The 14,517-nt window shown below is 39.2% G+C and overlaps 1 protein-coding gene across 2 annotated transcripts in view; it reads left to right on the top strand.

Annotated features, from left to right (window-relative positions):
* Positions 1-14,517, top strand: part of LOC140969548 (F-box/kelch-repeat protein At3g23880-like) — a 29,563-nt gene that overhangs the window by 1,485 nt on the left and 13,561 nt on the right. The window contains exon 2 of one of the 2 annotated variants that reach the window (XR_012173953.1): positions 18-242. The gene's annotated coding sequence lies outside the window, so the exon portion shown is untranslated. Of the gene's footprint in view, positions 1-17; positions 407-14,517 lie in introns of those variants that run through there. The other variant, XM_073430921.1, reaches the window with a different exon arrangement.

Raw genomic sequence — 14,517 nt, 5'->3', positions numbered from 1 at the left:
TATTTTCGATCTAGTAGGCTTTGAACATATAATGGGCGGCTTCTGTTCCATAGTTTTCGAAGAATATACTCAATCGATTGGCAGAAACCAATTACTTCAAGTGTATTCACAATATTTTATGTGACTTGCTGGAAAGGAAGCTGATGAAAATCTTGAATTGTACGAGGAAATTGTGTTTTTGTTCTCTCATCCTTGTCTAGTCACATGCACAAGACTCACAGAAGATTGTAGAAACTAACGGGGTGAGGGTCTTTATTGTTTGATTTATAAAAATCCACTTTTTATCGATGGAAATTACCAAGAGTCGTGGCATGAACTTTGTGAATAGATTCTTGGAAGACAATGCACTAGTTCCAAATTGTTGTCATTTCCTCCCAACATGCTTATAAAATCGTATGCCGCATAGATGGTTGTGGCACTAACTTTGTGAATAGCTTCTTAGCTTCCTATGGATTAGTTCCGGTTGTCCAAAAAATGGGATTTTCAAATTAATTAACATACGCAATCATACAAGGCTGAAATATAATAAGAAGAAACAAAAGTTGAATCTACCTAGAGCACAAATAAAAGTAGTTGGTTATGGGCAACACTTGATAAGATTAACTTGTTGGGAAATAACAAAAAAGTTGCATAGAATGAAATCTAGTAAGCCAAAGATGAGGGATTGTGGTAAATCGATAACAAGTGAGACGGCTCTAACCGGAAGCCCATGCGGCATACAGGGAGTTTTCTTACAGTCATATTCCTTCATCATTGTGGCGGCAAGTTCACGGTATTCTTCCTCTTCAAAGGAAACCATCTCATGGCAAGCTTCAATTTCTCAACAAGAATCGCGTCCTTCACCACACAACCAGAACGTGGCACTTTGACCAAGGGAGCTGTCCATACCTTTACACAGAAATCCGTCAACAGCTTTTGCTTTGTTCTTCTGGCAATGTCTTCTTCCCAGACAAGACTCCCATGCTCCATGGATTCAACTGCCCAAATATTCTTCAAGTTGGGAAATAAGTCGAGAAGCAATTTCGTAGAAGCAAACCTACGCATGAAATGTAACATGTGCCTGATAATCGGAAGAAACAAGGCATCACAATACCCAAGTCTGGACTCAGACGTGGCTTAAACAATGCCTGTAGTCTCATCAATACGGGTCTTGGCAGAAACTAAGATGAAGCTGGATGAATCCGATTTATACCCAAGTAAAGGCACGGATCTTCGTAGTTTCAAAGGGAAGGAGAATTGGACAATTACAGATTCAACACAAGAGAATTTGAGTTGAGAATTCCCCGTGACCAAGAATAACTATAGAATTATAATATAATATAATAATTTATTTTTTTTTGGAAATAAATCTAATATAATTATCTAAAATTACAAACAGACTTAAAATAATTTAGTAAAAAGAATTTAAAATAAACTTTGGTTTCAAAAAAAATTATCAAACCTCACCACATGCAATGGTTTAATGGCAATTTGTAGGAGAAAACCGTACCAACATCACCGCATCATTTGATAAATTGCGAATATTTGTTTGATATTATCCTTATTTTATTAAGATAATTCAAAATCTACTTACTATCACTTTTAGTGAAACATATCACATATAATCAAATTATCATCTCAATAATCTTTTCCAACTATTGATTTAGATATATAAATAAAATAAATTGATTTTCTTGTTAATACTTCATTTCTTAAATTTAAACCTTTTAGGACAAATTTATTTATGTTATTATCGTTTTAATAAAATTAATAAGTATCGTATTCAGTAGTATTCACTCATATAGCTTAATATTATGTTTTAAGCAAAATTATGCTTAAGCTTGAATTCATTACCTATTGATTTCCATGTTTTTCCACACAACCATCTTAAACCAATCANTATTATTATTACAACTCACACGGGGAGTGGGATCGAACCCGGGGAAACCGGCTATTCCGACAGGGTTGAGACCACGGCAAATGGCAAAATTTTTAGAAAAATCAAACAGTACATGCAATTCAGTTTGAATTTAGTACCGCCCAATCTACAACATGATCACCCCTATACATACATGTCATGGTAGTTAGAAGTCAACATGTCTACTTTCAACGTCAGAAAAATATAAACATCTTCCTCAGACAAAACTCGAATCACTTTCAAAACCCCGAAGTATATGGTGGAATGATCCAGGCAAAATCTAAATTCCGATCAGAAGGGTGTCATTACAAAACACTCCGAGGTATTCGGCGACATGCTAAATAAAATCAATGTGTCGACTAATGAGATAGTTATGTCAGATAGGATCACTTTCGGGTTAGAAATCCCTTGAACAAAAATATTCCCACCCCACCAACAGCCAGCGATGCTATGACCATGGAAATCTTGATGGCTTCAACATCTGGAATTTCACATCTCACGTATCTTCTATAGCGATGTGATCTTGTGGGGCTCACATGTTCTCGTAGAAGGTTGCTAAGATTGTCTAGCTGATGCACGACTTGATGTTGTCCACGAGTTATGTTCGATAGCTGCAACAAAAGTCCGACCAAAATCTAGGTAACTAATGTGATCAAAAGAACTTCAAACAGAAAGACAATGAAGTATTACTTCTTCCATTAAAGAAGACTATTTGGCTAGTTGGGTGGAAGATGAGGAATTTGTCATTACGAATCCCGTTGAAGAACCATTTCCTAGACCAGATAAGGAATAGAAAGTTGGGTCTGACCCGTTACAGGAAAAATCCTGTAATGCTATGTTTTGTGAACTGGGAGAACATATTTTCCTATTTAGCTTGGAATTTAGCTCTTCAATGCGATATGTGAAATCGTCCATACGATCATTTAGTGTAGAAATTTGTTCTGAAAGCTGTGTTATAGCTCCATGTAGTTTATAAGTGAAAACAATAATTAAATCAAGTGAGATGAATATTCTTATGTATCAGAAGCTTTGTAACGGCCCAGCCAACATGTGAAATTGTCCGCTTTGGTCTAGAGCCTCACGAAATTAAAACACGTCACAAGGAGTTGCTACACGCCCATTTAAATGCCCATCATCTCTCTCGTGGTTTGGCGATGTGAGATTTCGTCTAAGGACCTTCACCCCCATTTCGGGATTCAGCGTCCTCGCTGAGGTTTGCCCCACCATTCCAAACCCAAGCGGAGTCGCTCTAATACCAAATGTAATGGCTTGGCCCACTTGTGAAATTGTCTGCTTTGGCCTAAGGCTGCACAAATTTAAAACGCGTCACAAAAGGTTGCTACACGCCCATTTAAATGCCCAGCATCCCTTCCGTGGTTTGGCGATGTGGGATTTCTCCTAAGGGCCTTCACTGCCGTCCTTTTCGGGACTCAGCATCCTCGCTGAGATTTGCCCCACCATCCCAAACTCACTCGGAGTCACTCTGATACCAAATGTAAAGGTCCAGCCCACTTGTGAAATTGTCTGCTTTGGCCCAAGGCCTCACGGATTTAAAATGCGTCACAAAGGGTTGTTACACGTCCATTTAAATGCCAAGCATCTCTCCCGTGGTTTGAAAATGTAGGATTTCGCCTAAGGCCTTCACCCCCCTTTCGGGACTCAGCGTCCTCGTTGAAGTCTGCCCACTATTCCAAACCCACGCGCACTCTGATACTAAATTTAACGGCTCAGCCCACTTGTGAAATTGTCTGTTTTGGTCCAGGGCCTCACGGATTTAAAACGCATTACAATGGTTATTGCACGTCCATTTAAATCCCATCATCTCTTCCGTGGTTTGGCGATGTGGGATTTCGCCTAAGAGCCTTCCTCCCTTCCTTTCGAGGCTCAACGTCCTCGTTGAGATTTTCCTCACCATCCAAAACCCATGCGGAGACGCTCTAATACCAAATGTAACGGTCAACCCACTTGTGAAATTGTCCGCTTTGGCCTAGGGGCTCACAGATGTAAAACGCGTCACAAAAAGTTGCTACACGTCCATTTAAATGCCCAGTATCTCTCCCGTGGTTTGGAGATGTGAGATTTCATCTAAAAACCTTCACACCCTAGAAAATTTATGGAATCAAATAATGAAAAAACTACAGTAATTTTCACACCATGTAATATCAGATTATGGCCATATTATCTTAGGGGAAAAAGTCGAGTCGATCTAGCTCGACGATGAGGAGAAGCAATCCGGAATTGGCCGAGAAAGAAGCGAGGCTATTGATACCATGACCGATCACAATCGATTAAGAAGAATCTAATTATAATAATAAATAATAATAAAAATTTTAAATAGTATATTTTCATTCAACTAAATCCTATACTAGCCATTTTCATACCATTTTCATACGCTCTAACGAAACTATAAAACGGTTGTCTATCCGAACCCCCTATTTTCCTTGGGTTGGGCTACTTGCGAAAAGATTCTATTTTATCGTTTTTAACCGGTAAAACTAAAAAAGTGATGGCCAGAGAAATTTTATTTTTGGTTACGACAGTTGGCAAACAAATTTTCAGTTACAAATCCGAAAAACACATTTGAATTTTATTAACAAATTTCCAGTTGGCAAATTGCAGTTATACGCTCCCCAACCCCCGAATAAAACTCATTCTCTCCAAGAAATTAAAACCCATCATCCCAAGAAACTAAAACCCATCCAAGAAAACCCGTTTTTCTGCTCTTCCATTTAAATGGATTCTGAATTTGCAAAACTTTTCGTTGATCTCCCCGAATCTCTCAATCGATTTGCAAAACTTTTCCTTGATCTCCCTGAATCTCTCATGGTAGCCATCTTTAACAAAGTGAAGGATGCTAAAAGACTCTATCATTTCTACTCTGTTTCAGGGAAATTTGCGTACCTTGTTTCTCAGACACTCTCAATCTTTGTTAAAGTGCCATATGACATGGTTTATCTTCTTGAAAAAAAACTGAATGTCCAAAGGACCTATTGAACTCTCTCCATTGGTTTTGCGATGTAGGATTTCGCCTAAGGGCCTTCCCTCCCTCTCTTTCGGGACTCCGTTTGCCCCACCATCCCAAACCCCCTGGGCCAAAGCAGACAATTTCACAAGTGTGCTGGGGATGGTGGGCCAAACCTCAGAGAGGACGCTTAGTCCCGAAAGAGGGAGGGGGTGAAGTCCCTTAGGCAAAATCCCACATTGTTAAACCACGGGAGAGATATTAGGCATTTAAATGAGCGTGTAGCACCCCATTGTGACGCGTTTTAAATCCGTGAGACCATGGGTCAAAGCAGACAATTTCACAAGTAGGCTGGTCTGTTACAATTACAGTAATTCATAACGTTACAATTGAAAGATAAAGCAGATGATTAAAATCACCGAAAAATAAATATCAGAGCTTTTCATAAATATAAAGAATGATATATTCATCCCATAAAATCAAGCGGTCATAAGCTTTTCCGCATAAAATATTTTTAAGGCTGAGCTAGACTCCATCCGAGAAAGTAGTCACTGCGAATAAATTGGCAATATACAATGAAAACAAAATGCAAAAAGAAATGAAAGCAGATACTTTAGGGAATAAAATAATAAAATAAGCTACAGTAACGTTCACACCATGCAATATCAGCTTATGGCCATGTTATCTCAGTAGTCGGGGGTCAGGGGAAAAAGTCGAGTCGATCTGGCTCGACGATGAGGATAAGCAAATCAAAATCCGGAATTGGCCGAGAAAGAAGCGAGGCTATTGATACCATGACCGATCACCATCGATTAAGAAGAATCTAATTATAATAATAAATAATAATAAAAATTTTAAATAGTATATTTTCATTCAACTGAATCTTATACTAGCCATTTTCAGACGCTCTAACGAAACTATAAAACGATTGTCTGTCCGAACCGCCTATTTTCCTTGGGTTGGGCTACTTGCGAAAAGATTCTATTTTATCGTTTTTAACCGTTAAAACTAAAAAAGTGATGGCCAGAGAAATTTTATTTTTTGTTACGACAGTTGGCAAACAAATTTTCAGTTACAAATCCGAAAAACACATTTGAATTTTATTAACAAATTTCCAGTTGGCAAATTGCAGTTATACGCTCCCCAACCCCCGAATAAAACTCATTCTCTCCAAGAAATTAAAACCCATCATCCCAAGAAACTAAAACCCATCCAAGAAAACCCGTTTTTCTGCTCTTCCATTTAAATGGATTCTGAATTTGCAAAACTTTTCGTTGATCTCCCCGAATCTCTCAATCGATTTGCAAAACTTTTCCTTGATCTCCCTGAATCTCTCATGGTAGCCATCTTTAACAAAGTGAAGGATGCTAAAAGACTCTATCATTTCTACTCTGTTTCAGGGAAATTTGCGTACCTTGTTTCTCAGACACTCTCAATCTTTGTTAAAGTGCCATATGACATGGTTTATCTTCTTGAAAAAAAACTGAATGTCCAAAGGACCTATTGAACTCTCTCCATTGGTTTTGCGATGTAGGATTTCGCCTAAGGGCCTTCCCTCCCTCTCTTTCGGGACTCCGTTTGCCCCACCATCCCAAACCCCCTGGGCCAAAGCAGACAATTTCACAAGTGTGCTGGGGATGGTGGGCCAAACCTCAGAGAGGACGCTTAGTCCCGAAAGAGGGAGGGGGTGAAGTCCCTTAGGCAAAATCCCACATTGTTAAACCACGGGAGAGATATTAGGCATTTAAATGAGCGTGTAGCACCCCATTGTGACGCGTTTTAAATCCGTGAGACCATGGGTCAAAGCAGACAATTTCACAAGTAGGCTGGTCATTTACAATTACAGTAATTCATAACGTTACAATTGAAAGATAAAGCAGATGATTAAAATCACCGGAAAATAAATATCAGAGCTCAGCCTTAAAAATATTTTATGCGGAAAAGCTTATGACCGCTTGATTTTATGGGATGAATATATCATTCCCAGAGATATTTTAATTTTTTGTTACTTCAATTGACAAGAAAATTTTCAGTTACAAACCCCAAAAACCCATTTGAATTTTATTAACAAATTTCCAGTTGGCAAATTGCAGTTATACGCTATCCAACCCCCAAATAAAACCCATCGTCCCAAGAAATTAAAACCCATCGTCCCAAGAAATTAAAACCCATCCAAGAAAACCTGTTTTTCTACTCTTCCATTTCAATGGATACTGAATTTGCAAAACTTTTCGTTGATCTTCCCGAATCTCTCAATCGATTTGCGAAACTTTTCCTTGATCTCCCTGAATCTCTAATGGTAGCCATCTTTAACAACGTGAATGATGCTAAAAGATTCTATCAATTCTACTCTGTTTCAGAGAAATTTGCGTACCTTGTTTCTCAGACACTCTCAATCCTTGTTGAAGTGCCACATGACATGGTTTATCTTCTTGAAAATAAACTGAATGTCTAAAGGTCCTACTGAACTTTTTCTCCAGTGGTATTGCGATGTAGGATTTCGCCTAAGGACCTCCCCCTCCCCCTCTCTTTCGGGACTCCGTTTGCCCCACCATCCCAACTCCCTGGGCCAAAGCAGACAATTTTACAAGTGGACTGGGGATGGTGGGGCAAACCTCGACGAGGACGCTAAGTCCCGAAAAGAGGAGGGGGTGAAGTCCCTTAGGAAAAATCCCACATTGCCAAAGCACGGGAGAGATACTAGGTATTTAAATGGGCGTGTAGCAACCTCTTGTGACGCGTTTTAAATCCATGAGGTCATGGGCCAAAGCGGACAATTTCACAAGTAGGCTGATCTGTTACAATTACAACTACGAAGGTGGTGCAAAAGAGGTTTTGCTGGAAAAGAACCGGCCAACATTATGGGATAGTCCAACTCGGATCAAATATATCACCGCGCTTCAAGAAAAATTCCCATCCCTCAAGAAAATATCATCTCTTGACTATGCAAATCAAGGTGTCATCGACTTCGGAGATGGAGTATTAGAAACAGAAGCTAAGCTTGATTTGTACATAACTATAAATCTTTAATATTCGGAGTGATTGCTTCCTTGGATGGAGTCTAGCTCAGCCTTGAAAATATTTAATGCAGAGAAACTTATGACCGCTTGATTTTATGAGATGAATATAACATTCTTTATATTTATGAAAAGCTTTAATATTTATTTTCCGGTGATTTACTTATCTGTTTTATCTTTCACTTGTAACGTGATGAATTACTGTAATTGTAACAGACCAGCCTACTTGTGAAATTGTCCGCTTTAACCCATGACCTCATGGATTTAAAACGCTTCACAAGGGGTTGCTACACGCCCATTTAAATGCCTAGTATCTCTCCTGTGCTTTTGCAATGTGGGATTTTTCCTAAGGGACTTCACCCCCCTCCTCCTTTCGAGGCTTAGCGTCCTCGCCGAGGTTTGCCCCACTATCCCCAGTCCACTTGTAAAATTGTCTGCTTTGGCCCAGAGAGTTTGGGATGGTGGGGCAAACGGAGTCCCGAAAGAGAGGGGGAGGGGGGAGGTCCTTAGACGAAATCCTACATCGCAATACCACTGGAGAAAAAGTTCAGTAGGACCTTTAGACATTCAGTTTATTTTCAAGAAGATAAACCATGTCATATGGCACTTCAACAAGGATTGAGAGTGTCTGAGAAACAAGGTACGCAAATTTCTCTGAAACAGAGTAGAATTGATAGAATCTTTTAGCATCTTTCACGTTGTTAAAGATGGCTACCATTAGAGATTCAGGGAGATCAAGGAAAAGTTTCGCAAATCGATTGAGAGATTCGGGAAGATCAACGAAAAGTTTTGCAAATTCAGAATCCATTGAAATGGAAGAGTAGAAAAACAGGTTTTCTTGGATGGGTTTTAATTTCTTGGGACAATGGGTTTTAATTTCTTGGAGGGAATGAGTTTTATTTGGGGGTTGGATAGCGTATAACTGCAATTTGCCAACTGAAAATTTGTTAATAAAATTCAAATGGGTTTTTGGGGTTTGTAACTGAAAATTTTCTTGTCAATTGACNGCAATCCGGAATTGGCCGAGAAAGAAGCGAGGCTATTGATACCATGACCGATCACAATCGATTAAGAAGAATCTAATTATAATAATAAATAATAATAAAAATTTTAAATAGTATATTTTCATTCAACTAAATCCTATACTAGCCATTTTCATACCATTTTCATACGCTCTAACGAAACTATAAAACGGTTGTCTATCCGAACCCCCTATTTTCCTTGGGTTGGGCTACTTGCGAAAAGATTCTATTTTATCGTTTTTAACCGGTAAAACTAAAAAAGTGATGGCCAGAGAAATTTTATTTTTGGTTACGACAGTTGGCAAACAAATTTTCAGTTACAAATCCGAAAAACACATTTGAATTTTATTAACAAATTTCCAGTTGGCAAATTGCAGTTATACGCTCCCCAACCCCCGAATAAAACTCATTCTCTCCAAGAAATTAAAACCCATCATCCCAAGAAACTAAAACCCATCCAAGAAAACCCGTTTTTCTGCTCTTCCATTTAAATGGATTCTGAATTTGCAAAACTTTTCGTTGATCTCCCCGAATCTCTCAATCGATTTGCAAAACTTTTCCTTGATCTCCCTGAATCTCTCATGGTAGCCATCTTTAACAAAGTGAAGGATGCTAAAAGACTCTATCATTTCTACTCTGTTTCAGGGAAATTTGCGTACCTTGTTTCTCAGACACTCTCAATCTTTGTTAAAGTGCCATATGACATGGTTTATCTTCTTGAAAAAAAACTGAATGTCCAAAGGACCTATTGAACTCTCTCCATTGGTTTTGCGATGTAGGATTTCGCCTAAGGGCCTTCCCTCCCTCTCTTTCGGGACTCCGTTTGCCCCACCATCCCAAACCCCCTGGGCCAAAGCAGACAATTTCACAAGTGTGCTGGGGATGGTGGGCCAAACCTCAGAGAGGACGCTTAGTCCCGAAAGAGGGAGGGGGTGAAGTCCCTTAGGCAAAATCCCACATTGTTAAACCACGGGAGAGATATTAGGCATTTAAATGAGCGTGTAGCACCCCATTGTGACGCGTTTTAAATCCGTGAGACCATGGGTCAAAGCAGACAATTTCACAAGTAGGCTGGTCATTTACAATTACAGTAATTCATAACGTTACAATTGAAAGATAAAGCAGATGATTAAAATCACCGGAAAATAAATATCAGAGCTCAGCCTTAAAAATATTTTATGCGGAAAAGCTTATGACCGCTTGATTTTATGGGATGAATATATCATTCCCAGAGATATTTTAATTTTTTGTTACTTCAATTGACAAGAAAATTTTCAGTTACAAACCCCAAAAACCCATTTGAATTTTATTAACAAATTTCCAGTTGGCAAATTGCAGTTATACGCTATCCAACCCCCAAATAAAACCCATCGTCCCAAGAAATTAAAACCCATCGTCCCAAGAAATTAAAACCCATCCAAGAAAACCTGTTTTTCTACTCTTCCATTTCAATGGATACTGAATTTGCAAAAATTTTCGTTGATCTTCCCGAATCTCTCAATCGATTTGCGAAACTTTTCCTTGATCTCCCTGAATCTCTAATGGTAGCCATCTTTAACAACGTGAATGATGCTAAAAGATTCTATCAATTCTACTCTGTTTCAGAGAAATTTGCGTACCTTGTTTCTCAGACACTCTCAATCCTTGTTGAAGTGCCACATGACATGGTTTATCTTCTTGAAAATAAACTGAATGTCTAAAGGTCCTACTGAACTTTTTCTCCAGTGGTATTGCGATGTAGGATTTCGCCTAAGGACCTCCCCCTCCCCCTCTCTTTCGGGACTCCGTTTGCCCCACCATCCCAACTCCCTGGGCCAAAGCAGACAATTTTACAAGTGGACTGGGGATGGTGGGGCAAACCTCGACGAGGACGCTAAGTCCCGAAAAGAGGAGGGGGTGAAGTCCCTTAGGAAAAATCCCACATTGCCAAAGCACGGGAGAGATACTAGGTATTTAAATGGGCGTGTAGCAACCTCTTGTGACGCGTTTTAAATCCATGAGGTCATGGGCCAAAGCGGACAATTTCACAAGTAGGCTGATCTGTTACAATTACAACTACGAAGGTGGTGCAAAAGAGGTTTTGCTGGAAAAGAACCGGCCAACATTATGGGATAGTCCAACTCGGATCAAATATATCACCGCGCTTCAAGAAAAATTCCCATCCCTCAAGAAAATATCATCTCTTGACTATGCAAATCAAGGTGTCATCGACTTCGGAGATGGAGTATTAGAAACAGAAGCTAAGCTTGATTTGTACATAACTATAAATCTTTAATATTCGGAGTGATTGCTTCCTTGGATGGAGTCTAGCTCAGCCTTGAAAATATTTAATGCAGAGAAACTTATGACCGCTTGATTTTATGAGATGAATATAACATTCTTTATATTTATGAAAAGCTTTAATATTTATTTTCCGGTGATTTACTTATCTGTTTTATCTTTCACTTGTAACGTGATGAATTACTGTAATTGTAACAGACCAGCCTACTTGTGAAATTGTCCGCTTTAACCCATGACCTCATGGATTTAAAACGCTTCACAAGGGGTTGCTACACGCCCATTTAAATGCCTAGTATCTCTCCTGTGCTTTTGCAATGTGGGATTTTTCCTAAGGGACTTCACCCCCCTCCTCCTTTCGAGGCTTAGCGTCCTCGCCGAGGTTTGCCCCACTATCCCCAGTCCACTTGTAAAATTGTCTGCTTTGGCCCAGAGAGTTTGGGATGGTGGGGCAAACGGAGTCCCGAAAGAGAGGGGGAGGGGGGAGGTCCTTAGACGAAATCCTACATCGCAATACCACTGGAGAAAAAGTTCAGTAGGACCTTTAGACATTCAGTTTATTTTCAAGAAGATAAACCATGTCATATGGCACTTCAACAAGGATTGAGAGTGTCTGAGAAACAAGGTACGCAAATTTCTCTGAAACAGAGTAGAATTGATAGAATCTTTTAGCATCTTTCACGTTGTTAAAGATGGCTACCATTAGAGATTCAGGGAGATCAAGGAAAAGTTTCGCAAATCGATTGAGAGATTCGGGAAGATCAACGAAAAGTTTTGCAAATTCAGAATCCATTGAAATGGAAGAGTAGAAAAACAGGTTTTCTTGGATGGGTTTTAATTTCTTGGGACAATGGGTTTTAATTTCTTGGAGGGAATGAGTTTTATTTGGGGGTTGGATAGCGTATAACTGCAATTTGCCAACTGAAAATTTGTTAATAAAATTCAAATGGGTTTTTGGGGTTTGTAACTGAAAATTTTCTTGTCAATTGACGTAACAAAAAATTAAAATATCTCTGGCCATCACTTTTTTAGTTTTACCCGTTAAAGAAGATAAAATAGAATCTTTTCGCAAGTAGCCCAACCCAAGAAAAATAGTGGGTTCGTACAGACAACCGTTTTGTAGTTTTGATAGAGCGTCTGAAAACGATATGAAAGTGGCTAGTATATGATTTAGTTGAATGAAAATATATTGTTTAAAATTGTTATTATTATTTATTATTATAGTTAGATTTTTCTTAATCGATGGTGATCGGTCATGGTATCCATAGTCTCGCTTCTTTCTCGGCCAATTTCGGATTTTGATTAGCTTCTCCCCGTCGTCGAGCCAGATCGACTCGACTTTTTCCCCCGACCCCGACTACTGAGATAACATGGCCATAAGCTAATATTGCATAGTGTGAACGTTACTGTGTCTTATTTTATTATTTGATTCCCTAAATTATCTGCTTTCATTTTATTTTTCTTTCGGGTTTTTCATTGTAAATTGCCAATTTATTATGAGTGACTACTTATCTGCTTTATCTTTCACTTGTAACGTAATGAATTACTGTAATTGTTACAGACTAGTCTACTTGTGAAATTGTCCGCTTTGACCCATGGTTTCATTGATTTAAAACGCGTCACAAGGGGTTGCTACACGCCCATTTAAATGCCTAGTATCTCTCTCGTGATTTAGCATTGTGGGATTTTTCCTAAGGGACTTCACCCCTCCTCCCCTTTTTGGGACTCAGCGTCATCACTGAGGTTTGCCCCATCTTCCCCAGCCCACTTGTGAAATTGTCTGCTTTGGCCCAGGGGGTTTGGGATGGTGGGGCAAACGGAGTCCCAAAAGAGAGGGGGGAAGGCCCTTAGGCGAAATCCAACATCGCAAAACCACTGGAGAGAAAGTTCAGTAGGTCCTTTGGACATTCAGTTTCTTTTCAAANTCAAGCGGTCATAAGCTTTTCCGCATAAAATATTTTTAAGGCTGAGCTAGACTCCATCCGAGAAAGTAGTCACTGCGAATAAATTGGCAATATACAATGAAAACAAAATGCAAAAAGAAATGAAAGCAGATACTTTAGGGAATAAAATAATAAAATAAGCTACAGTAACGTTCACACCATGCAATATCAGCTTATGGCCATGTTATCTCAGTAGTCGGGGGTCAGGGGAAAAAGTCGAGTCGATCTGGCTCGACGATGAGGAGAAGCAAATCAAAATCCGGAATTGGCCGAGAAAGAAGCGAGGCTATTGATACCATGACCGATCACCATCGATTAAGAAGAATCTAATTATAATAATAAATAATAATAAAAATTTTAAATAGTATATTTTCATTCAACTGAATCTTATACTAGCCATTTTCAGACGCTCTAACGAAACTATAAAACGATTGTCTGTCCGAACCGCCTATTTTCCTTGGGTTGGGCTACTTGCGAAAAGATTCTATTTTATCGTTTTTAACCGTTAAAACTAAAAAAGTGATGGCCAGAGAAATTTTATTTTTTGTTACGACAGTTGGCAAACAAATTTTCAGTTACAAACCCGAAAAACCCATTTGAATTTTATTAACAAATTTCCAGTTGGCAAATTGCAGTTATACGCTCCCCAACCCCCGAATAAAACTCATTCTCTCCAAGAAATTAAAACCCATCGTCCCAAGAAACTAAAACCCATCCAAGAAAACCCGTTTTTCTGCTCTTCCATTTAAATGGATTCTGAATTTGCAAAACTTTTCGTTGATCTCCCCGAATCTCTCAATCGATTTGCAAAACTTTTCCTTGATCTCCCTGAATCTCTCATGGTAGCCATCTTTAACAAAGTGAAGGATGCTAAAAGACTCTATCATTTCTACTCTGTTTCAGGGAAATTTGCGTACCTTGTTTCTCAGACACTCTCAATCCTTGTTAAAGTGCCATATGACATGGTTTATCTTCTTGAAAAAAAACTGAATGTCCAAAGGACCTATTGAACTCTCTCCATTGGTTTTGCGATGTAGGATTTCGCCTAAGGGCCTTCCCTCCCTCTCTTTCGGGACTCCGTTTGCCCCACCATCCCAAACCCCCTGGGCCAAAGCAGACAATTTCACAAGTGTGCTGGGGATGGTGGGCCAAACCTCAGAGAGGACGCTTAGTCCCGAAAGAGGGAGGGGGTGAAGTCCCTTAGGCAAAATCCCACATTGTTAAACCACGGGAGAGATATTAGGCATTTAAATGAGCGTGTAGCACCCCATTGTGACGCGTTTTAAATCCGTGAGACCATGGGTCAAAGCAGACAATTTCACAAGTAGGCTGGTCTGTTACAATTACAGTAATTCATAACGTTACAATTGAAAGATAAAGCAGATGATTAAAATCACCG

This window comes from Primulina huaijiensis, unplaced genomic scaffold, assembly GCF_012295235.1.
Source record: "Primulina huaijiensis isolate GDHJ02 unplaced genomic scaffold, ASM1229523v2 scaffold42201, whole genome shotgun sequence".
NCBI lineage: Eukaryota > Viridiplantae > Streptophyta > Magnoliopsida > Lamiales > Gesneriaceae > Primulina > Primulina huaijiensis.
The sequence above is the reverse complement of the archived record's forward strand: the minus strand, read 5'-3'. Positions and strand labels throughout refer to the sequence as shown.